Source organism: Podarcis muralis, chromosome 4, assembly GCF_964188315.1.
Source record: "Podarcis muralis chromosome 4, rPodMur119.hap1.1, whole genome shotgun sequence".
Lineage (NCBI taxonomy): Eukaryota > Metazoa > Chordata > Lepidosauria > Squamata > Lacertidae > Podarcis > Podarcis muralis.
The window spans coordinates 58,001,593-58,027,849 of NC_135658.1; the positions used below are offsets into that span (position 1 = coordinate 58,001,593).

A 26,257-nucleotide genomic window follows, 5' to 3' on the forward strand; every position below is an offset into this window, starting at 1 on the left:
AGTCACTTTTCTCATAAAACTGACTCAAAGCAACTTACAATACAAACACTAAAACCAGCTACAATAAACACGATCAATAAATACTTAAAACAAAGAAGCACTTCTATACAAATAAAAGATAAGTCCAGCAGATCCTGCCCCACTAAAAGAGGCCACAAATACTTAGAATTGTAGAGTTAGAAGAGACCATGAGGATCATCTAGTTCAACAACCCTTCACCCAACATAGGAATCCTTTGCCCAACTTGGGGCTCAAAGTTACAATCCTGAAACTAAGAGTATCATGCTCTACCTACTGAGCTATATTAAAAACCATTCAATCTAAGGTCTGGGTGAAGAGGAAGCGTTTTTACCCAGTGCCTAAAATGGAAGGAAGACAATAAAGTACACTGGGATTAGGAACTTCACCTTCTGCTTGGATTCCAGTGGACAACTGCCACAACTAGGGGCAGGTGGGGTTGAAGCCACTCATTGCCAAGTAACCATAAATCAATAGGTACTAGGAGGCAAGAATATTCAGCTAAAGGCAGGCAACCCCCCACTGCAACCTTGATTCAGAACAGACTTAGACCATCTGAGTTATTCCAAAGAATACTTCTTATTAAAAAAACCCTCAGTCTTCTCTCACTAGATCTTTGGGAACTCAGAAGGATCAGCCGAGGGTAGCTCTGCACCCTCTCTTCTGCCTTCCCTGCCACCCACTTTTCCCAAATGTAACACTTAAAAACAGAAACAAGCAGCAGGGGGGGCTGGGGAAGCAGTGGGGGGTTGTTCGTACATTTGTAATATCCTGGTGACAAAACAGACTTCAAAAGCTCTATTACTGTGACACATCCTGGGACCTATACTTAATTCCTCATAGATGAATAGGTTGAGGCAGGAGGAATTAGAAAACATTGATTCCTGTGTTCTGGTTTACTCAACAAAGGTATTTGAGTCAAGTATGCTCAGAACCCTCCATTCTGAGGTGCTGGAAACATGCCAAGTTAAAGGTGGGCCCTATTTTCAGTCTTTCTTGGCGCTGGCGTCCCGCCTGCTGCCACAGGAAGGTTTGAGAAGGGGAATAGGAAACCAGAAGGAGAAAAAGCTAGGGACAAACCTTAGGTTGGAGTTTGGTGCTCAGCTTGTAACTTTCCAAACTGAGGGTGTTCATTTGTGTGTGTTCAAAAATTCAGTGCTATTGTTGAGCTTAGCCTTGAAGCTGCTCAACGTGGGCAGACTTCATAGCTTCAAGTGCATTGACATTTAAGGATCTGCAAGTACTTTGCAACCACCTGACCTAGTGGCCTGTGGCTGGTTTGCTTTGTGGAGGGCCAAAGTGAAGTCACAGTAGGCTTTTATGCTGAACTCCACACAAGCCATGAAGAACGGCCCTGTGGATCAGGCCAAAAGCCCATCTAGACAGCATCCTGTTTTGTTTATGCATTTATTTATAGAATTTATATTCCATCCCTCATCACAAGTGATATTGGGGCAGATCACAATGTAAAAGCCAATATGGCAATAAAATATCATTAACACATCCATCTGTCATCTCTCTCCCAAATGCTCAAGAAGTTAATAAAGGCCCGGAAGAAGAGAACAGTCTTCAGTTGGCACAGAAAACTGACAAGAGTAGATTTGGATGCTTTGTTAGAGTGTTTTGCTTCCAGGGGCTGGTCCTGTTTGTTCTCACAGTAGCCAACCAGATGCCTATCAGTAAAGGTAAAGGTAAAGGTACCCCTTCCCGTACGGGCCAGTCTTGACAGACTCTGGGGTTGTGCGCCCATCTCACTCAAGAGGCCGGGGGCCAGCGCTGTCCGGAGACACTTCCGGGTCACGTGGCCAGCGTAATAAGCTGCATCTGGCGAGCCAGCGCAGCACACGGAACGCCGTTTACCTTCCCGCTAGTAAGCGGTCCCTATTTATCTACTTGCACCCGGGGGTGCTTTCGAACTGCTAGGTTGGCAGGCGCTGGGACCGAGCAACGGGAGCACACCCCGCTGCGGGGATTCGAACCGCCGACCTTTCGATCGGCAAGCCCTAGGCGCTGAGGCTTTTACCCACAGCGCCACCCGCGTCCCTGATGCCTATCAGAAGCTCTCACAAAGGACATGAGCACATTAATGCTTTCACCTTGGTGGATATAAACAAAAAAAGAGTGATCCAATTGCCCAATTGCAGCAGCTACCATTGGTGATATCCCCACCAGCGGTGCCCTGGAAACCCTCTGAACAGGTTGTTTTGGAGATGGGGAAGAGATGAAGCTGGGACAGTGCAGGATCTGCCACCACATGGCAGCAAAGGGCCCAATCCAGGCCTCTTCATTGTGCCAGGCTGAGAGCTAGAGTAGGTAAGATGTATCCCACCCCCCCTCTCCCTATCTTCCACTTTGGCCAACGCACAAAGAAGGGTTGTGGAAGTGGTGGTGGCAGCAATGCTGCTCCATTAAACCCCACCACTGTGTGCCTAAGTCATCTAAATGGAAAATAAACAGATAAAGGGTAGAGCTGTTGTGTGATGGCAAGATTGAAAGAGAGGAAATGGTGCAGCAGAGTCCACCACCAGCAGCATAAAGTTCAAGATTTGGTGGTGCACTTGTGACTCACTAAGAGGAGCATCCATCACCTACTGAATCACAAGCCCTCTTCCTTCTCCTTCCACCTATGTTTTCCTTGGCAGTCTCCCACCCTTGTAATGAATCAGGCTGACCCTACTCTAGGAAGCAACAACCAACAGCTTGAGGTGTTGTGGCCACAAGCTGTACTGTCTGGTTCTCAGGAAGCTTGCAGAGTTCCAGGATTCACTATAACCCTCTATGCAGCCCTCACTGGGTCACAGTGTGACAAGAAGTTCTGCAATGTTTCCAGCCCCACCTATCTGGAATATTTTCCTGCAGAGGCAGTGAGTCACTTCCTTGTTAGAAATCTCACACCAAATTCTTCCTTTTCACTTGTGCTTACAAGATATTATTAATATTCTCTCTCTCTCTCTCCGTATACAGACTTTTAAATCATCATATATGTCCACACTACCCACCACTCTGATAGACTTCAGTCCACATTAGATTACAAATCTTTCCACTAGCTGTATTTGATACAGCAGATTTTCTCTGGGATGTATCAACTTCTATCAGTAATTTAAAGTCCCAGCTGTGCCTAAGTAACATCAACTTGTGTACAAAGGATTGTGTACAAAGGTTATCAATTAACTACGTGCTGCCAACACTGTCAAGTGCCTAGAGCTCAGGTGTTCACAAGCTGTACATGCATAAGTGTACCAGATTGCATAGACTGAATAGGGACTATGCATGTACAGTTTGTAAACACTTAGGTTCTGCACAGGTTTTGCTAAACATGTGAAGGTCAAGGGCAGGGCCAGCAGGCATTATATACATTTTGCTAATGCAGTGATCAAAGGGAAGTAATAGTACCGCTCTATTCTGATTTGGTCACATCACATCTGAAGTACTGTATCCAGTTCTGGGTGCAACAATTTAAGGAGGATGTTGACAAGCTGGAATGTGTGTGGAGGAGGGCAACCAAGTTGATCAAGGGTCTGGAAACCAAGCCTTATGAGGAACGGTTGAGGGAATTTGGTACGTTTAGCCTGGAAAAGAGGAGACTGAGAGGAAATACAATAGCTATATAATGGAGCAAGCTTGTTTTCTCCTGCTCCAGAGGGCAGGACCCAAACCAATGGATTCGAGTAACAAGAAAGGAGATTCCAACTCAACATCAGGAAGAACTTTCTGACAGTAAAAGCTGTTCAACAGTAGAATAGAGTCCCTTGGGAGGTGGTTGACTCTCCTTCCTTGGTGGTTTCTAAGCAGAGGTTGGTTGGCTATCTCTCATGGATGCTTTAGCTGAGAATCCTGCATTGCAGGGGGTTGGACTAGATGATCCTTGGGATCTCTTCCCACTCTACAATTCTGTGATTCTATGATTCTATGAAGGGACGCAGGTGGCTGTGGGTAAAAGCCTCAGCGCCTAGGGCTTGCCGATCGAAAGGTCGGCGGTTCGAATCCCCGCGGCGGGGTGCGCTCCCGTTGCTCGGTCCCAGCGCCTGCCAACCTAGCAGTTCGAAAGCACCCCCGGGTGCAAGTAGATAAATAGGGACCACTTTCTAGCGGGAAGGTCAACGGCGCTTCCGTGTGCTGCGCTGGCTCGCCAGATGCAGCTTGTCACGCTGGCCATGTGACCCGGAAGTGTCTGCGGACAGCGCTGGCTCCCGGCCTATAGAGTGAGATGAGCGCACAACCCTAGAGTCTGTCAAGACTGGCCCGTATGGGCAGGGGTACCTTTACCTTTTTATGATTCTATGAACTCCTATGCAGCTACTAGATGGCTCCACTAGGTGGAGCTAATAGATTAACCCCAATACAAGGCACAGGTTTATTACAAATCCATGAAAAGTTGGCACTGCATTTTCTCAATTTGTGTTGGTTGAGTCTTTATGGGTAGAAAGAGGCAGAAGGAGGGAGAATCAAAACAGCTTTGCATGCCAGCTCTGTTGGCCTCCCCATCTTTGATAGTGTCAGCTTTACGCCCTCCCTCCCCCACCATGTGAATCAAGCCTAAAATACTTCACTTAGTTGCACCTACCTAGAGGATGGGCTCAGAAAGAAAGAAGAATTGGTGGGGCAAGAGGAGAGTAGGGAGAACCTGGCAGTTCTTACACATCTTACTGCTGCTAATCTCCTTTCAAAAGAGTCAAATATAAAGTCATGTTCTTTCTTGTGAAAACATTACTAGCCTGTGGGTGTCAACACAACCTTCATTTCCAAGAAATCTGTTGCAGCCCACAGTGAGTCTAGAGAAATTACATTTTGATGACAGCGAAGACAGACTGCGAGCAAAACACTGCACACTTAAGCTGTGTAACAGCAACAATCTTGTTGGCTTTAAAAAAAAAAAAGACCATTATCTCCTGTTCTATAAAGAACTACAGCAAAACAAGGACCAAAGGTGCGTGTTTTCAATTTTTGCTTAGACCTTGACAGATACCCTTCTCTTTCTTCAGTTGCTATTCATTGAAAGGAAAAAACCTTTCCTTCTCGCTTGGATGAAGAATAGCAAATACCTTTCCTCAGCTGCTCAGTTTCCTTTTACATGCTGTGTATTATGTAATCAACTTACACAATCATCTCAGGTCTAGCAAGTTAGGAGATAGCAATTCACCAAAACAACTATACAAATACTTTGAATGGAATGAAGCTTTGCCGCAGTAAACTAAACTTGTGGAGAAGTATTGGTGGACACACTCAATTTCATGCATGGAGTTCAACAGTTCACAATATCAGCTGCCAGGGATTACACACACACCTCAACCCTGCTGAAGTGAAACTGGATTTTTACTCTGATGTGTGCATGTGTGTATCTATTGTCTGTCTACTTATTTATCTAGCCAGCCTTCCCTTGTAATATGCAGCTAGCAACCCACTATCTTGAATAAATGGCTGATTATAGTACACATAACTGAGTATCTAATATGCATGGCTCAATATCTACTCTGGCATAGTGCTACTCATGGTGAACTTTATATTCTTATTTTGGCATACTGCGGTCTAGATTATTTAGGTTAATCTGTAAAGGACTCATCAGTCCATGATCCCACTAGAGAACATATGGAGAACTGATAATGGTCAAGGGCAGCTTTCACCAAATTAGTGCCCTCCATAAATTTTGGACTACAACTCCCATCAGTCTCCACCTCCGGGGAAGACTCGCCTAGGACACCCATCCCCATGTTAAGAAAATTCATTTAGTCATGATACTCTTTCTTTTCCCCCCTATAGGAAATAGCATTGTGATAACATTGCAAATTAACTGTAATAAAAGCAATATCAATCACTAAACTCTACTACATTTTAGTAGGGTTTTATTTATTTATTTTGCCTCTAATGATATGCCACAGGTGGTACTTTAAAGCCCTATCTGACTCCAACATTTATATGTTTTTCTCCATTTACATCCATGTGTGTGTAATACACACGCACGCACGCGCACGCACACACACACACACGACAACAACGGATGATCATACTTCAATGCTGCTGTCAAAGTGAGCTCTAGCCAAAGAAAAGCTTATGCCATAATGAAATTGGTTAGTCTTTAAAGTACCACAAAACTCTTTGATTTGTTTTGGTGCCTGCAACAAACTAACATAGCTAACCCTCCGAAAATTTAACCTAAGACTCATTGCAGCATTACAGATTCATCGTGAAACACACAATGGCCCTGTTCAAGTGTTTGCATTGTGTGTGAACTCTACACATTAAGTGGGAGTGTGAAGATGAAGGCATGAGCTCCTCCTCCTAACTCCTGGACTCCTCTTTGCAGATAGTCATGCTTCTGGATGGCAACAGGAGCAACGATGGAGGAGTGGAGCTAACAGACTCATCCCCACGCCCCACGCATGTGGAGCTCAAACACAATACAAATATTAATAGGGCTGATATCACCGACTAATACTTAACCCATTTTAAATGAATCCCAACAGCAGTATTTAGAAAAAGCCAAAAAAAGGAGAGTAATAATTGAAAATACCAGTAAATTATTTTAAACCACAGTGCAGTTTACAGGCAGAAATGCATAAAGCACAGGTAGCCATGGCCATACAGCGTACACTAATACCCAGAGCTTCACCCACCCTATTCTTCTCCTCTCCCTCTAGCCGAGGTGGATTCCATCAATGCATATCACAAAGCCTGGGATGCTCAGAACCCATCTTTAACCCAAACATGCATTTGGGGACCATTTCTTCATTGATTTTACCATATATTTTATGGAGGCAGCACTGTTGTTGTGATTCACCTTAGATCAGGTTGCAACCTAGTAATGGGTCCCAACCCATCAGCTAATAGTCTGCAGTGATGGGCAGTGGCTTTCCAAGGGTTTCAGACCAGAATCTTCCTTAGCTGCACACAGAGATGCCAGAAATTGAACCCAGGGCCTTCTGCATGCCACTGAGTTACGGCCTTGTCCTCCCTTCCTGGCTCTCTCATGCACAACACAAATGCATGATTTTCAGCAAGCAGTGCAGTGCCTATAGGAATATGCCCACAAAGAGCAATGTGGAAACTCAGGGGCTATGTAGTATTATTCTCCTTTTGATTTTGCAGACACTTCTTCTGAATTTTATCCTGTGGGAAGATACAACAATCTGCTACACTGAAAGTGTCAGCCAAGAATATATATTTATATAAAAGAATAGCGCTTCTTGCAGGACACAAATAATGCTTTAGAAAACAAGATTCCCGACAAAGATTTCTCAGCCAACACCACTAATGTTCACTGTGTCTGACAACAGAATATTGAAGAAAGCAGATAAACACTTTCCAGACATTATTTCAAACTGGAAAGCAAATAGTTATCAAGAGGCAAGAAATACAAGGACAATAGGGATGGTTACAAAACATCTTCCACAGGAAAAAATAAATTGTTCAGCTTCTGAAGTTCAGATTAACTGATGGCATCATCAGCACCCTCATGACTTTGCCTATGTGTGGATCTGCATAGGCACCAATTCATTGTTTTAAAATAATTTTCTTAAAAAGAGAAGGCTCAGATTATTATTTTTGGAAAGAGAGAAAATGGCCAGGAGCTGAAGCAGCATCAGATGTGTCCAGGCCAGCCAATCAAAACTCTGTTTCTCTAAAATGAAGCAGAAGGGGAGGAGCAACCAGAATGTGGAGAGCAAACACCGATAGATCATAAAAGAGAGTGTTGGTTGCATCCTCCACCTAGTACCAATATCAGGAACAGAGGAGAAAAACTGCCAGTCTGGTTATCCCTTTAGAGATGTGGCTTTGGCTCTCTAGGGAGTTCAATCAGGTCTGTCCATTTGGAGATGCAAAATCAGTTCCAAGATGCTGAGTTTCCACATACTGCTGTCTTTACCATCTATTTCTGATGGTACCCTCCATGACTTGAGATGCCTGAGATTTGTACAGAGCACTGGAACATTTTAGGAGGAGCGCCTCTCTTTTTCTGTTACCAAAGACAAACAGCTGTATCCACTGTGAGTGCTTTCGGATGCATGTTTATTGTGGATGGGCACTTTTCATACATGAATGTTTATTGCAGCATCCACACATTGCCACCAGCATCAAAATGGCAGCCCATGTCCCTGCCTCCTGTTTATTCCAAAGTCACCCTGTCTGTGGAAAGTCAGGAAAGTTGTCAGTGACCTACTTGCATTATCTGAAGGACCTGTTTGTATTCTTAAGCACCATCTGACTCATATGGATTTCACAAGCAACATTAGTAACTCTTTCTTAGAAATGAATCCACCAAGCACTGCCACCAATGATTTGCATGCAGATGGTCTTGGGTCCAATCACTGGCATTCCTGCCACTTTCTGAAACAAGAGGCAAACCGAAATATAGCCATCCTTTGAAATTTGCACTTCTCTGAATTTTGCAATGCAGTTCTTCAGCCATGTAATTACAAATATATATATGCGTAAAGTGTGCATATAAATGCATATATTTATGAAAATAGCATACAAAATGCATTATATCAGGAAAGGTTGCTTTCAAAAATGTGTATATTAGTGAAAAGTGCATGTAAAATATGTTTATTAGAAGAAATTCACAGTAAAATGCTGTATTTTTAATTGATTGGTGGAGGGGGAAAACACAGCTCTATTGTAGTTTTATAAACTCCACCTGTTCTTCAGCTTTAACTCAACTTTTTACAACCCAAAAGTATTTAGAATACAATTTAGAAACAACACTAAGCAACCTAATTGGTTTACAATTATTTGGATCTGTCTTAGAACCTCTTGTGAATAGGCACAATATATATTTGCTCTCCCCTAGGTGTTTTCCCATGGAATGATTGTGGTAGTAGACTGTCTAAAAAGGGAAGGGAAGTAAGCATGCCAATGCAATGAAGTAATTTTATTGCCAATAACATTCTTATACCCTCTTATCCCTTATCAAAGCCCAAAATGTAACTGGGCTTTTTCCAGGGCTGCTAAGCCTAACTCCATCCATGACTGCCATGTGTGCTCATCTTTTTTAGGTTGCAATGCATTTTATACTCTCCACACAAATCTATACTGCAGCTGATATTTTCTAAATTATCCTCCTGCCTCAATTTCCTTATTGCTGCTGTTGCTAAAGTGTGCTTCTGAGCAGCACATGCACATCAAACCAAGCTTGTTTAATTTATTTAACTGGGTAGGCACCTTTAGAGATAATCACAAAGGGCTTAATTTCATGTGCTTTTGTGCCAAAGATGTCCAGGGGGTTTGAGTAAGTCAAAAATTGTTCTTATAGAAATAACATCCTAGGAAACATTAAAAATGAGTTTATTGCTTCTTGCACCGCTCCAATTTCAGCACAATCTTTTGTCTCCTTGGACGATCAAATTATCCAAAGGAACTATCACTAGATGCTTTAGACCAATTGATAAAATAGTTAATTGGGTTCACATGTGACCACTCTCTGGTCTAATAAGAACTTTCAAGTTCTCAAACTAAGAAGCTGCTGGTTGTGAGAATCATAAATCACTCTTATCCTTCAATCCAATATATGTACTATATAGATCCATTTCTGGATATTTTCCTGTCCCATTATAAACACGCAGATGAAACTTAAATGAAAGGGCAAGAGGAGATTGGCCTGCTTTATTAAGACCAGGGTTTTTGAAGTTCTGATGAACAAAAAGCTCAACGTTTCTGATGCATGACCCATTTTCTGATTGAACTTGGGATCTTCTGCATGGAGACCAGGTGCTCCATTGAGCTCTGGCCCTTTCCATTTCTCCTTAAGTTGCAGAATGCCTACAGGGAGTGGAGAATATCAGACATCTAATGCTCTTCGCACATCCTTGTTTAACAAAGTTCCGGCCTTTGAAAGCTACTGCTACCTGGTGTCTTCATCCAACTCCTAGCCACAAAAATATTTGTCCAAGGAGACTTCTAAGCTTTAGCACCACTCTTGAGTTTTAGCAGATGCTATCCATGTGGCAGCTACAATCTTACTTTTAAAATGGGATTCCCAAGGAGACAAGGGCCCCATTCAAAAGTTCTCCCCCTCATACAATAAAGGGGAGAGTGGGAACATAATAGCTAGGTCTGCCCTCTCTGCTGCCAGCCTCACCACCTTCCACATACTGGAGGGCAGGTGTCTGCAGCAGAGAGTCCAGTGTACTCATGGAGTCTCCTCACCTGCTTTATAACCCTGCGTGATCAGACCTTCAGACTTGAACACACGGAAAACAATCAATTTGGATAGCTCAGCTGGTAGAGCATGAGACTCTTAATCTCAGAGTCGTGAGTTCAAGCCCCACATTGGGCAAAAGATTCCTGCATTGCAGGGCATTGGACTAGATGGTCCTCATGGTCCCTTCCAACTCTACAATTCTGTGACTGTATGCAGAGGCTGAAGAGACAACATGGAGGGGGTAGAGCTAGCTAGGGTGTCTGCACTCTCCTCCCAAGCATGCCTGAACTGGGATAAGATGTCAACATAGGACAATTCTATTGTCCAGGATCTAGGTTTTTTAAGGGTGTGCACTGATTTTGAGAATGCTCATCACCCTTAACTGAGCTTTGGTGAACCTGTTCTCAAAGCGCCACTGGCTGGTACTGGCAGAAGCACCACACATGAATGCACAGATAGTTGAAAGACATATCACCTTACTCAAATATCAGCTTTGATACTTATTTTATTATCTTCCAGATGCTCTTTCCAGTAACCTGGTTACTGTGAAGCTGAACCTCCAGAAATTGCTTTCTGAAAATTACAGGAAGGATCACTGGCCATGCAGTGGCAACCCAATACTTCTTTCAATCCAGTAAGAAAAATACAGCTCACTAGGAAGGTCAAAAGCTAAAAGGAAAGCAACATTAAAGAGAATAGATACAACTTTTCTATTTGCTTTAACCTTGTGTGAAAAGCTCAAGGCAATCTCTGAACAAGTGTATTTCAGATCTTTTTCTTGACTGACATTTATTAGGTGCATTTGTCAGCAAGCACAAAATAGAAGAAACATGATTCTGTGATAGGTGCTAGGAATCTGTTTACCACCATCAGGGAGATGTTGGAATGACTTTAAGAAGAGTTTATCATCACTTATCTTTGTGGTCTCATAATAATTTCACTTATCTTTTTATATCAGTTTGTTATAAAGATAATTTAAGGAAAGATAGCATTGCTATCTTAATAACGCCAGTGCTCTGGCATGTTCTATCAAATCTTATGCATGTAACACTATTCCCAAATAAAATAAGCTGTAGTTTATGATTGGCTGCAGCTGCAGGTGAGGGCTTCTCCTCCGCCTTTCTCCAGTGCCTCAGTGGTTTCTTAAAGAGACAGCTCCTCACCCTAATTTGGAGTTTCTTCAAACCTTTGAATTCACCCCTCCATCCCACATCTCTTCTAAAATGTGCAAAGATGTTTGCACACAGTTTTATCTTCAAACATTCTGTTGCCGCTTCCTTGCTAGGATATGTGGATTGGGAAAGTATCCCACACTGGCATTAGAGGTCCAGCAACACAAACCTAACCATTTCTACTCAGAAGTAAGTTCTGCTTACTGCCAGGTGATGGGATTAGGATTGCAGCCTACAACAGGTTATCTGCTCCTTCCTAAAGCTTTTGAATCCTTGCTTTCTACATTTATTATACCTTTTGGGACGCCTCTGCTTAGCTCATTTCTTCTAATATGTCCAAAGAGTTTTGTAATGCAGGTGTGTTTTTATACACTCTATGACAGGATCGGTGGGATACGACACTGACATTAGAAGTCTAGCAGCACAAACCTGGCTATGGCTACTCAGAAGTAAGTGATATCTTCTTCACCAAAAAAAAGTTGCCATAAGGAAACCTTACCCTTGTTGATCTCCTGAGATGAAAAGTTTATGCAATGCTTGATTTAACCAATAGATGTCTCTGTATACTTCACAGTTCCTGGCAGGACACGCGGCTGTTTAAAGTTGGAATTTGAGCTGTGTGGACATTTTGACCCTGATCCAGAGGTGATTTGTGTGACTAGTGGTGATTTGTGTGGACACTGTGGCTGGGAGAAGTACCCAGGGCCAGATTCGGGTTTGATGAGGCCCTAAGCTACTGAAGGTAATGGGGCCCTTTATATGTCCACTTGTCCTTTGTCAACAACAAATTGTCGCTGTTTTGTGTGTTGAATTTATGCTGTATGCTAATTTATGGACCTAATAGGTCCATACACAACACAAAACACTGGTGGTGTGTTTTATTTTATTTGTTTTTTATCTTATTTTTGGAAATGTACATCCAGGTTTTTCCCCCTTTAATTTTTTTGGGGGGGCCCAAGAGAGTGGGGCCCTAAGCTATAGCTTGTTTAGATTATACATAAATCCAGCACTTTATATGCCCAACTAGATGATAAGGGATGCGGGTGGCGCTGTGGGTAAAAGCCTCAGCGCCTAGGGCTTGCCGATCGAAAGGTCGGCGGTTCAAATCCCCGCAGCGGGGTGCGCTCCCGTTGTTCGGTCCCAGCGCCTGCCAACCTAGCAGTTCGAAAGCACTCCCGGGTGCAAGTAGATAAATAGGGACCGCTTTCTAGCGGGAAGGTAAACAGCGTTTCCGTGTGCGGCTCTGGCTTGCCAGATGCAGCTTTGTCACGCTGGCCACGTTACCCGGAAGTGTCTGCGGACAGCGCTGGCCCCCGGCCTCTTGAGTGAGATGGGCGCACAACCCTAGAGTCTGTCAAGACTGGCCCGAACGGGCAGGGGTACCTTTACCTTTAAGAGAGTGGGGCCCTAAGCTATAGCTGGTTTAGATTCTACATAAATCCAGCACTGTATATGCCCAACTAGATGATAAGGCACTTCCTCCTTCACACCATTGCATGGGCATTAGGTGTCTGTCATTCAGATGTGCAGTCAGTCTTTACTGGATGTACATACCCACCTTATTAGTTCCTGATTTACCAGGAAAATCTGAGCATGAATGGCTGCTTCCGTGTGCTATTATTCCTTGTTGGATAAGAAGCTGCATCTTTTATCCTCTTTTGTTAACAAGCACCTAGCAGTTATGTGGACTGGAAAACTCCAGGTGACAAATATAGATAAGCAGAAAATGGAATAAAAAGTGGAACTTTTTGTACTACTATTATCTTGAAAAAAACTTGAATAAAATATGCAAGGCCTGCTGAACGTGAAGTTAAAACGTGGAGTGATGTACCTTTTTCTTTCATTTCTATCTTAAAAATATATATATAGTTGCAAGCAACAGGGTGTGGGTGTAGCAGCTGGGGCTGCATAAGTGCAGCTTCTTTGAAAAAGCTGCAAAACCCTGCCAATCTGCTCCTTGAAGGGGAGGGGGGGTCTAACCCCTCCCTCTCTGCCTCAAACAGTCAATCGGTGCACTTGATTCCCATAAAAAGTGAGTGAACAAAATTTGGCAATTCCAGTGTGAGGGACTAGTGTGGAAGCCATCATCGCTTAAGTAATGGCTGAGACAGCACTGATGCAATTCAGGATAATTCTGCCTGAGGAAGCCTCATGCTCCATTGACTTGCATGTTGACTGGTTGCACTTTCAAATGCTCAAACGCTATACAAAACAAATGGACATGAAGTCAGACCTAAGTTGGAGTAGGCACTCCTGACTTTCATGTTAACATTCACTTTTCAGCTCCTTCAGGTCATACACACAGACATAACAGAGATATAATGCGACATTATATTGCAGGATCTGACCTGTCTATATACTAATGTCAATTCCAAGCTGCTCCACACTCATGTAGACACCATTATCTCACAAAAGAGAAGTGCCAGCAGACTCGAGGCAACCCCAAGGTACACATAAAGTACAAAAAAACAATTGTAGAGCTCTCGCCCCCACAGAGTAAGACCGGGGTGTGTGAATCTGACAACTGAGGGGAAGGGAGACTAGAATGGACTGCCTGGAACATGAGGACAGAAAAATATATGTCAGTAGGAAAAAGCATCTCCCTGATTGGATAGATAACTTCCTGTTTTGCACTGGAGAAACTAATTTAAAATGTCGCTAAGAACAGAAGTGAGATCTTCCCAAAGACATGGATAGAAAAATCAATTATTTTAATGTAGCTGTGACAGGGTATAAGTGCCTCAACCACACACCTTTTAAAAATCCAAACTTGAAGGGGAAAAGCCAACCAAAATTGCAGAGATAAAAAACCCCAATAGCCCAATGTGGGCTGAGCAAGCCAAACAGATGAAAGGAATGTAGTGATTTGAACCCTGAGCAGGAGCACTTCACATTTTATTTATTTATTTATTTATTTATTTATTTTTGCAGGACAACACTTGTTATGATCTAAATTATTTCTGCTTCCTTTTAAAGTACCAGAAGCATTTTCCCTTGGGACAGACCGTTCACTATAGTTTGCATTGCAATAATTAAAGCAAAAGCACGTACAAAATTCTATATTTTACCCATAGCTATGCAGTTCAGCGCTAAGGACAGCAGGTCATTTGCACAATATATTTATACCTCCTGCTGAAAAGTTTTGGGAAAGAATAAATCTTCTTAGATAGAGTGAAACATAAGAACAATCAGCAACTCTAGCATAGTGATAATATATACGACCAAGAAGGGTGTCACATAAATCATTTTTTTCTCCCAAGAACTATGTACAGTACATAGTAAAAGCCATCCGGATAAATTGCTTTACTTCAGCAGAAAGCTTCACTAAACATGACAACTGAAATGGATATATGCCAATCATCTACCCTGCTGCTGAGCAGGTTCTCTGACTAAGCTGGCAAATTGACACATAGGGCAGACCACACCCTTGATTCAGTTTTTGCTCTAGGTAGAGGAAGGGCTGCATGGGTGTTACCTTGTTGTCACAGTCAGATCACTTCCTGGTGAAGTTTGGACTTACGGCTCCAGTCTTCCCCTTGTAAGGGGTGGTGGAGAGAAGATGGTATGTTCCCAGAGACTAAAGGAATCCAATGGATTCCTGAATGCCCTGGAAGATAGAGCAGGTAGCCCTGTTCAAGCTCTTGCCCCAGTGTGGGGCTTGACAGGGTTGCCCTGAGAGTTTGCGGCATTTGTACCTTGGTATACCAGTGAATTAAGGGCAATGAAACAGTTGGGACAAAGTATAGTATAGTATAGTATAGTATAGTATAGTATAGTATAGTATAGTATAGTATAGTATAGTATAGTATAGTATTTATTATTATTACTACTACTACTACTACAAAATCATGTATAGAAATCCTAAAAGCTCTGCATACATCACATTTATATATACAGTATGAGATGTCCAAAATGTGTTGGATATTAAACTTTCTCTCCTACCCCTTTGTTCCCTACTGCCCACCCTCATTTTTCTGAGGTTTACCATTAAAGATAAAAAGGCAACGTCCCTCTTGTTCTTTCTTTGATAAGCAAACAGCATCCCAGTAATCAAAGGTTTCAAATGATTTTCTTTCATGAGAAAGTTTCGAAGGAGCAAAAATGATCTTTACTGGAACTGGTTTAATGCCAGTGAGCTGGAAAACCTATTGCATAATGGAGAGTAGCCTTCTGACTCATTAATTAATGCTCTTAAGCAGATCTGTTATAGAACTACTGCACAACTTCACTTTTCAGTTTCTGGAATAAAGGTCTTTCCTCCTCTTGTTTCACCCTTGTGACCCTGCCATGCTACCAGTTTTCTTTGTGCTGTTATGAGGTCACAGTTTAAGTATAGCCACCACATGATAACTGATAGCCAATCCCATTGTCATTTCATCTTTTTCTAGCTTGTTTCCTCTCAAGTAAAGAAATATATGTGATGAGAATGAAGGTCCCATGGTTGCAGATCACATAATATATTATTTACACATTCAGTAATCAAGCAATAACCATGATTTCCACATCAGTAAAAAGGTGTGAGCCTACTATCAGTATTGTCATTTTCACTAAAAGCTTTTCAAATCCTTTGGTTTTTCAAATACCTCAACCTGAGCTTAAGGAATACTTATCTCCGTAATTAAAGGCAAAAAACTGATTAAAGGATGTGCTGCAAACTCACCAAATGAAGAACAACATTTATTTTCTATAGTCTTGTGGTTTCTGGGCCTAGTTTCAGGCACATTCATGGTTTTGGAAATGGTTCCTCAATAGTTATTCTGACTTTAATGAGATTGTGGCTGAAGTTTTCTTTGGTGGTTTCATCTGGACAAAAAAAAGATAGAGATATATGTAGAGAAGTTCAAACATTTCTAGTATTTTCTTGGAAAGGAGATGAGTGAAATGAAATGTTTATGATTTGCAACCCTTTATTTTTCTTGGGATGTATTCAGTCTTCAAATTGCTAAATTGAAATCCATTAAAATATTCACATTTTGCAGCAGGAAACTGATTCTTCTGTCCAATAATTGCCATCAGAGCTAAGATACGTTCTAATATTCAGGCATTGAATTGGAGCACTTTACCTGCATGTGCAAAACAAGGTCTGCAAATGCCAAGGTCTTTGCGCTTCGTTTCCTTTCCTTTCAGCCTTTTTAATACTTCTGTCCTTGGTATGTTTGTTTACAGCTGTCAGTGAAAAGCAGCAACAAGCAGTCATTAACAGGACATTTTAATGCTGCCCAGGGAAACCACAATTGCTAGTACCATTAGCCTTTCTAAAAAACAACGCAACATTAGTCCCTGCATAAAACAGCACAAAATCCTTAAAGCTGTGGGTACATGTGAAGCTGAGTCAAGATAAGGTTTTATTTTAGCAACAAGGTTGAAGGTGGCCCTTGTGAAAGCTAAAATGGATATTGTTTCCCTTAATGAGGCCACAAAATCTAATGAACTGCTGACATTCACAGTGACTGTAGCATGGATTTATGTAGCACAGCAATGGAAGACTTTGAAGGATCCGCGTTTAAATCTGTGGTGTGGAAACTTATGGGACCCTGCTAGGGCTGAAAAGCTTACTCATCAGCTAAAGCTCATAAAAGTTTTACAAATCATTAGAAAATTGGACACAACCCACCCGCTGCATATCTTTTCATCTGGAAATCAGGTCAAGTGGCAATGCATACTGCTGCCTCCTTAATACTAATGATAGCACATTTTGCATTTTACAGAGCACGATAGTGAACCTGAGGTCCTCCAGAAGTTGTTGGCACTACAACTCCCATCAGCTCCAGGCAGCATGGCCAATGGTCAGGGTCCAGGGATGATGGGAGCTGGAGTCCAATGACACCTGGAGGAATTGTAGAAGCAATCAGTTTATGTCAATGTATAGGTATTATTGTTGATTAATTTATAAACCGACTACTAAGGAAGGCATTCTATTTCTTGCTATAGGTATGATAGATTGGTTTTCAATAATATATTTTCAGTGTGTGTGCGTGTGCGTGCGCATGTATGTGCATGCGCCTCTGGTTTAAGGCAATTGTTAAGGTGCTTACAAAATCACATACGCCAAAATGCATGGAAAGTTGTAATCAAGGTGCATAATTCTGACTCTGCATTAAATACACTGAGAAGTTTCTCATGGAGCTTCTACCAAATGAGACCAGATGATACCATATATCAGAGGTATCCTACATGGCACCCACAATTTTGTGATCCATTTCTCCTTTCTGACAGCCATGTTGTGTTGTGTTATGCCATGCACCCATGGCAGCCATTTTGTGCTGTGTCATGCCCCACTGCCATTAATTTGTGACTGGTGTCCATGGCACTTTCCCAAAATTCCAAATATGTCCACTGGACCAAAAATGTGGTGATCCCTGCTATATATTATCCCCTCAGTCCAAATGCTGGCCCAAGCAAACGGAATATTGAGAGGATAGGGAAATCACACTTTGAATTCAGAAGCCCTGCTTCCCTCTTCCAGGAAGTCAGAATAGCACTTCCGTAGACACTGCAATGAAGGGAAAGAATGAAGGATAAAATTTGGAAGAAATAAGAAGGTATTCTCATGCCATTCCAACTGTTCTCCTCAGTTCTATATATGCAGTTCAGCAACCTGGTCACAACTAGATCTGTAATTCTAATCCAGATTTATTTATTTATTTATTTATTTATTTATTTATTTATTAAAAATGCAACAAACTTCTGAAAGAAAATAATAATAAAGACATATTGTAGGCGACTTTCACATCATATAAAGAATTATATCATTAAAATTTGGGGCTACAGAGTTCAGAAGCAAGATGAAAGCATTTCCCTTTTTGCAGTGGTTAGTTAAAACTGCCTTTAGCTTATAACAACAGTAATTTCAATTGTAATGAATAGTTTCAGCTAGCGTTTGGAAGAAGTATAATCCTTGGTATATAAATATCAGTAAGTCGTGCTGTCAGCGTCTGATGTGGTTGTTCTGTTTGAACATTGCGGCAGTTGTTTCTGCTTAAGTTGGACCTCCCTAAGATATCCTGTTTTCTGAAAGTTTCCTGCTGTGAGTAATTCTTAATCAGAATATCCCTCAAAAGCTGAGTAGTTCAAGAGTGCCATCTTGAGGTGCAATATGCTGAATGTATGAGCAATGACTGGCAGTCTTTGTAAGGTTGGAGGAATGTTTGCCAGCTCCTTAAATGGCGAATTAAGAATAAACAAACAAATGCACAGGTTTAACTCACTTCACTTCTTAATAGCAAGAAACATTATTTCTTTGAACATTATTGCTGGGTGTTTGGAAGCACTGTAATGTGAATCAAGGACCCACCCTATTTTCTACATTTGTAGTGCACAAGATGCCCTCGTGTAATCACCACCTCATGTGCTTGGATTGGAGTGGGGGTGGGGAGAGAGAGAGAAGGACGCCATTTGGATAAGAGCAACTCAAATATATTCCAAACACCTGGTGGAAATATAATATCCTAATAAACAAATAATGGAGTAAAGAGAGTCACAAGAGATGTTAATGGACATTTTGCTGATTAAGGGTCAGCATGGCATCAACAATCAGCATGGTCAAGCACCTACCAAGGGCCCAGGCCCAGGCAGATTGCTCAGTCACAACAGCCTTGTGCGCTTTTCTTTTACCATTTCAACCTTTTTGTTCACTCTTTCTTGGGTCTAACAAACAACTGCAATGGTAACAAGAAGCACTCCATGTATTCCCGCCCCCCCCCAAAAAAAAACACAACCCTGACAATACATGGAGTCAGCACTGGTTGAGGCTGACTACTGGGAAGCAGCACACAAATAAATATTCATGCAGTAAGGCCTAGCCACCAAATGACTATCTGGACCCAGTCTCAGCTCTAGTATAGCCCTACATAGGATCTACACCTCAGGTTTGTACAGTGGAATCTCGGGTTAAGAACTTAATTCATTCCAGAGGTCTGTTCTTAACCTGAAACTGTTCTTAACCTGAGGTACCACTTTAGCTAATGGGGCCTCCTGCTGCCCTGCGCTGCCGCTGCACGATTTCTGTTCTCATCCTGAAGCAAAGTTCTTAACCCGAGGTACTATTTCTGGGTTAGTGGAGTCTGTAACCTGAAGCGGATGTAACCTGAAGCGTATGTAACCCTAGGTACCACTATATGTTGGTGTGAGGCAAGTCAGTACAAAATCTTGAGAAGGGCTGGCCAGGAACATGGCCTATGATGAATCTGTAGCAGGTGGGGAGGGTTCCCACCCCCCTTACCGGCAGAGTTCTTTTCAAAAAAAAAGGAATAACAGGTTGCTCCCTGACAAGATGGCAGGCCTCATGCCTCCCCTGAATCTGTCCAACTGCCTGGAGGGTGTATGTGCAGAAGGCTGCAGGGAAGAGAAGGGAAAACTTTCCATCTGTAAACTCCCCTATTGTATCTTAGGATCCAAGCCAGGGATTCTATCTTTATCTGATTCAGGTAGGTAGCTGTGTTGGTCTGACGCAGTTAGGGAAAAAATAAAAATTGTGCAGTAGCACCTTAGAGACCAACTAAGTTTGTTCTGGGTATAAGCTTTCGTGTGCATGCACACTTCTTCAGATACAAAAAATGTGCATGCAAACGAAAGCATATATTTACTTGCCCTTGGATTTTCAAAAAACTGAAATCTGACTCATTAAGAGACATTTGTGTAAATGCTTCCCTTATTACAGCTTCACTAAAGCCCTGCATACAGTGATTTGACTGGTACGCGCCAAGGGACACAGTCTCCCTTGTTCTTCCCACACCTTGCCAATCAGTGGGTCAAGAGACATCCCTGATTCATACTGTCACTTTCTTATTTGCCTAAGGCTCCATCTCTCATGCAAGCAGCAGCATCCTGTCTCAGTGGCCACTGTTTTCCCCACCTCTCTGGTACCACCACATTATCCCTGCCCTTGACTGACACTTGTGTCCTGGGGGGCTCTCACTACACCCCACCCCACTTTTCCCTGATGCACACCCTGTTCAGGGCAAAGCATCACTGTGCAAGGACAATACAGTACAAACACATTAATAGAGCCAATAGTAATATAAAAAAGAAGTCTTTGTGGGCTTAGGATTTCTTTATTTTTTTTAAAAAAAGCAGAGTAGAGTATTCCCAACTGCAGAAGGGAACACACAGCCAAATATATATCAAAGGAGAATTTTCCCGCTGTAAACCTAAGAACAATTTGTCTTTCTCTATTTAAACCATCACTATTATAATTTGCTGTAGCAGATAAAAGAACAGTCTCTGAAAATGTTTATGAAGGAAAATAAACAACATCATTAGCATTTGTACAAAATGTTTCTTCAAGAAAGAAACCCAATTATTTTGTTATAATGCTTCTTATTAGCAACAGCTGTTTCCCAAAAGGCTTGTATAGTAGCATCTATCAACCAACATCAGAGAACATGTTATCTACTTAGCAGTAATTTTTTTTTTAAAAAAAGGCAAACACTTAATGTGAAAACAATAATTTGCTTTTGGAGGCTGTGAACATGCACAGCCACATAAGCCACTGATTTAATAAATAAAAACAAGAACCAGTATTTGGAAACAGGTATACAGAAAGGCTGTTCTTGAACTGCTGGAGTGCAAAAAATGGGGGGGGGCACACAACCACTTATTAACAAGTCAGTGCTTACTACATGTAGCTACTTACCTTTTAGCAAGTGGAAAGACAGTCCAGGCTCCTTGTGGAAGGCTACTTTCGCCAGCATCACTGCTTTTGCGGATTTCCAAGTACTGTAGTTTCCAGGAGCAGAGCACCAGTGTGGTTACATTGTGGTTGGAGGCTACAGACAACTGCCTTGGTTGGCTTACAGTAAATAAATAAATAAAATTCTGTGGAACATGTTGGGATACAATGTTGATTAGCACATCAAAACTTTCAGAAAAAAATGTGTAACATATTTGACAGAGATCTGGGAAATTGTCCTGGAAGGGTTATGATACCACATGAGAAGAAGGTTACATTTCAGGGGAAGTTTAGATTTTATGTTAGCCTCACAAGAAATTGCCTCTCTTCATTTTCACCAAGGTCAGATATACATTCACTTTTATCTCCATTGGTATCAGAATTTAGTTGAAACTGTTTTATTTGTACAATTGTTTTACTATACAGTAATTGTTTTTACTGTTTTTGTATAGGCAGCTATTTAAACATATACAGTAATCTTGTATGGGGGTTTTATTTTTTTGGTATTGTGTAATCACTTTGAAATGCAGCCCCCAGCCCTGTGCCATGATTGCTGCTGGACTCTGGGGCCTCGCTTCCTTCTGGCCCAAAGCCTTGCACAAGCCTGTATGCCTTCCCTCTTTCTGACAGCTTACTGCTTTGCAGGCCTTGGCTATGAATTACAATTGACGCTTAGCTGCTGCATGTTAGGATTTGCTTGTGGATCTTGGTGAAACTGAATAACTATTTTTCTTAATTTCAAGGGGTTTACTAGGAAGACCGTGTATACTCCTTAGGTGGTGTTAAAATGCCAGTTACTGTTTCATTGGCTTTCTTTTAAAGCAGGAGCACAAAAGTTCATTTCCTTATTAATATTGATTTATGATAATAAAATTCACATTTTTTCAGTCCACTAACATTTCAACATTGTAATCCAAGAGATTACTTACTGAACTTCTTGTTGTATTTTCCAATAAATGTTAAATAATGAGCATAACATCTTCCTGCAATAATAATAATTCACTCAAAACAGAATCAATATATCTTGTTAAAAAGCAACAATATTTCTAACAGCTTGGATAGAGCCAAATGTATAGTCGGAAAAGTGAAGGTAAAAGAGGCAGATCTGAAACAGCAACTAAAACAATTGTGAGGTGGGGGTTGAAAGACTGGTCTTATTTACAATAGCATCTATATTTAAAAGTGGTCTGACATGGCTGATCTGAAAGCATCCACCAGGTGAATCACAACACAGAAAATGCACAAGAATCTCAGGGCCACAAATGTCCAGTTTGCAGCAACTTCCAGTGACATTTCTTGGGAGCTGCAAAACGAAGCTGGTGTTCAAAATTTGAACAGAACTAGTTATAAAGCTATTATCTGTTTACTCATCTTCCAGCAGAGTTATTTCCTCCTTGTTCAAAGTAGTGCCGGACTACAAATGTTGTGAGCAGGACTATGCACTCATCCATAATGGTGAAAAGCCACAGAATTTACAGCTCCCCTCTCCGCTAAACCGCATCACACAATCACTGTCTTCATTGTGTGGATGAGTTTGGCCCACTTATGACTGAAACTCGTGTTTATTCATTGCTACCTTTCTGTCACCAAATATCTACCCACCTCTCCAGTGTGATGCCACTGAGGCAAAAAGTAAATAGAAGGCATGGAATTGTGTATGGCTGACACATTTTCACCCATTAAGTTTTATGGTTGAGTGAGGAGCAGGGATTTGAATTCAGGACACCACAGTTCTTGTCCAGTCACTTTCCCACACTGACTTCCTTTGCATTCAGAGAAAAGGGGCAATGCCTTGGACCCCCAAAGGGTTCTTGGATTAGTCAAAGTTTTAAAGGTTAGTTAATGGAAAGTAATAATATTTTCCCTGCTTGTAACACCTTTAATGTTTGCTTTTGTTACCTTCACAGTGTGATTTTGGGCTTCTGTTACCGATGCCACAAAGGCATAACATAAACAAAGAGTATAATGAATCCAGAAACAACAGTAATAGCAAGAACTTCAAATGACTAGCTTGAAGAAGCAAAGCATTGACACTGGTGTTTTTTGCAAACATTACTTAAGTGTGGGTTTGCAATTTATCCACATGGACTATACCTTGCCGCAAAACATTAACATCCACCATTGTTCTCATAATCCCTTGAGTCATGGTACTATGGTTTGCTTGCAGAAATATTTGGCCAGTACATCCATTGAATACTTATCAGAAATGTATTGAAACCATAGTTTAGTGTTACAACAATGAGCCCAGCCTTTCCCTGAACCATTAGGAGTTTGGAAGGCTTCCATTTTAAATTCACCCCAGCTCGTTAGTGGAAAGCAGCCAAGCTGGAAACCAAAGTTTATGACTATTATTTTCACAAGCCATAGGCTGCCCAAAACCTCACCCTTGGTTTCACATTTCATCTGAATGCAGCCAGTGTCTTCTGTAAATTAGAAGAACCAGAAAGAACCGCCACAAGCTTTTACTATTCTGACATGTTGCACAATGGAGGGAGAAGGGTTTAACGGGTGTTTTAATTACTAACATACTTTGCAAAGAGGTTGTCCACTTGGTCTTTTTTTTTTTTTTTTTTTTTTTTGCATTTAATCACTTCCTCAAAATCTCTCTCTCTCTCTTTACACTACTGCTCCAGCAGAGATTAAGCCTTATGTCTAACAAAAAAAATAAGACATCATACAGCTATCCTAGTGACTCCATCAGAAAAGTTAGAATTCCAATTTAAAGCAGGAATACTTCAATTATAGCTAAAAACTCACCATGCAGAAGCAATTAGGATCTCCCCTGGCCAGTTTGGCGCCCAGCTTGCCTTCCGCATGTTTCACATGCAATCCCATTGATGGGAAATTTACTTTGTAGGTCACAGCCCTCGGTCTCCCCTGTAAATAGTTGGAAAGCATCAGAGTTGGTTGCTAGGTAACTCCCCCTGCTTTCTGCCTTCTCCTTCTGGAGCTGGCAGAGAAGCCAGCCAAAGCGAGAGTTCAGCCGCTCTCCACTCCTAGGACGGGAGCCTGCTGCCTTCTCTCCTTCAACGCAGCTCGGCTTGCATCTGCCAGATCTTGCAAGAGGCAGCTTCCCACTTAGGAACTGGCCACAAAATGCCCCTCCAAGCGCTTGTCCGAGACGGGGCCTTTAAAATATAGACAATTCTGCCAAGTACAGTCAGGGAATCATAGCGCTCAAAGGCACCACCCCTACAACAAGGCAAGCCCTTCCACTAACCACAGATCTGTGTATACAGTCGAGAGGGTATAATGCACTGCTGTTGTGATACAACTAAGGGAAGTTCGGGGTCTTTCTTCAACAAATGTATACAGACATATACAACATTTTAATGGGATATTTTATATTTTCAAACCAATGTATAACAATGTAGCACTTGGCTCACAACTTCCCTAATCCAAGGGTGGTATCTGAGGTTAGTCATAGTCAGGGCAGACCCAGTGAAATCAATGATTTTATATCAGTGGGTCGACTCTGAGCATGCTTAATACTGGATTTCACCCCACAACTATAGGAAAGAGAACTAGAGGGTAGAAAACACACACCATAGCAACCACCTTTCAAATCCTGCTCCAAATCATGGGAGTTTTACATTAAAGTTCCCTTTACAGAGAAGTGAAAAATTCAAATCCAAACCTGCTAGGTTTCCAGTTGAACCCTGTAAAACAAATACAGAACAGAGCACACTAAAAAAGCATATAAGATAAAAGCTTCTTTGAACCCACCCTTTCCTTTGTTTACCAAGCTGAGCTGAGCTGTTAGGGGCCTAATTATCCCAAATAAATAGCTGCTGCTGAATTTCAGCAATATAACTACCTCAGAAGGAGGAGGGGGAAGATTCCTCCTCCACCATCTTGGCATCCAAATGCCTCAGGGGGAAAAAACTTTACTGAGCATGAGCAGCAAAATCTTCCCGTTCCCCAATTTCCCACTCTATGGAATTCCCCAGCACCCACTATATTGCTATAAAATGCTCATGTTGGGGACTGCCAGCCTGGTGTTCCTGTGTGCCCTTCTAGGCATCTCTCTCTCTAGCCCTTGTGCCTCTCCCTAGGCCATGCCCACCTCAGGTCACATCCCTTACGGATAATGCTGTTTAACACTTGCTCAGGTGCTCTTGCCAAGTTGGAATGTGTCCTTGAATTGTAAAAAGTCATTTTACTTCCTAGATGAATAATAGTGAGCAGTGTGTTCCAGGACCGTGTGGAGTGTGTGTGTACAGTCAGGTACACGCTCTGGACCCTGGAAGGCAATGCCGGCTGGTGCGGGGACAGAGACCTTCTTATTTGTTTGAATTTACCCTGGTGCACAGGCCTGGTGTGTGAAGAAACCTTTTGACTCAAATGTAGCCTACTGGACAAAGGTAAGAGCCACATCCATTGCTCTGCCCACTTTTGCCTCAAAATCGGACAGAAATTTTGAAATAATTACTACAATCAAAGTAGAAATACGGGATGCGAGTGGCGCTGTGGTCTAAACCACTGAGCCTAGGGCTTGCCGATCGGAAAGTCAGTGGTTCGAATCCCCGCGATGGGGTGAGCTCCCATTGCTTGGTCCCAGCTCTTGCCCACCTAGCAGTTCGAAAGCACATCAAAGTGCAAGTAGATAAATAGGTACCGCTCTGGCGGGAAGGTAAACAGCGTTTCCATGCTCTGCTCTGGTTTCGCCACAAGCGGCTTAGTCATGCTGGCCACATGACCCGGAAAAACTGTCTGCCGACAAACGTTGGCTCCCTCAGCCAGTAAAGCGAGATGAGCCCAAGAGTCGATCTATGGCTACAGGCAGGCACACCATATGTTTAAAGCACATGACTTCCCCTAGCTAATCATGGAAACGGGAGTTTGTTAATGGTGCTGGGAATTGTAGATTTCTGAGGGGCAAGCTACAGTTCTCAGTTTCTTTGAGGGAAGCCACATGCTTTACAAATGTATGGTGTGTAGGTAGGCTGTCCATCTGCTCAATCCAGGTACAAAGTGATGGTGGGCAAATTCAAATCCCCTGCTCTCCCTTCTTTTGGCTCTGTCTTTAAACCAAACTGGGCCTGGACATCCCTCCAAGTAGAGGATTGTCCTCCATAAAGCAGGGCACAGGGCACTCTATAAAAGGCACTTCAGGCAGCAGGGCAGGAAACTAGCTCTGCTTCACATATGGGAGAGCTCCCAGTAGTCAAAGTTGGCAGACACAGAAGCCTTTTTCATAGGTTTATGGAGGGAAAGTGTGCTGAGGGAGACGGGTCTGTTGCAGCAGCTGGACCCACCACT

General features: G+C 42.2%; 1 long non-coding RNA gene across 2 annotated transcripts in view; it reads right to left on the reverse strand.

Moving 5' to 3' along the window:
* LOC114596144 (uncharacterized) overlaps window positions 1–24,017 on the reverse strand; it is a 35,581-nt gene extending 11,564 nt beyond the window's left edge. Inside the window, exons 1-3 of one of the 2 annotated variants that reach the window (XR_003706435.2) lie at window positions 23,753–24,017; window positions 21,925–21,978; window positions 15,986–16,128 (exon numbers count right to left, since the gene is read on the reverse strand). This is a non-coding gene — a long non-coding RNA (uncharacterized LOC114596144). The remainder of the gene's footprint in view (window positions 1–15,985; window positions 16,129–21,924; window positions 21,979–23,752) is intronic. The other variant, XR_003706436.2, reaches the window with a different exon arrangement.
* Window positions 24,018–26,257: the final 2,240 nt, after the last annotated feature.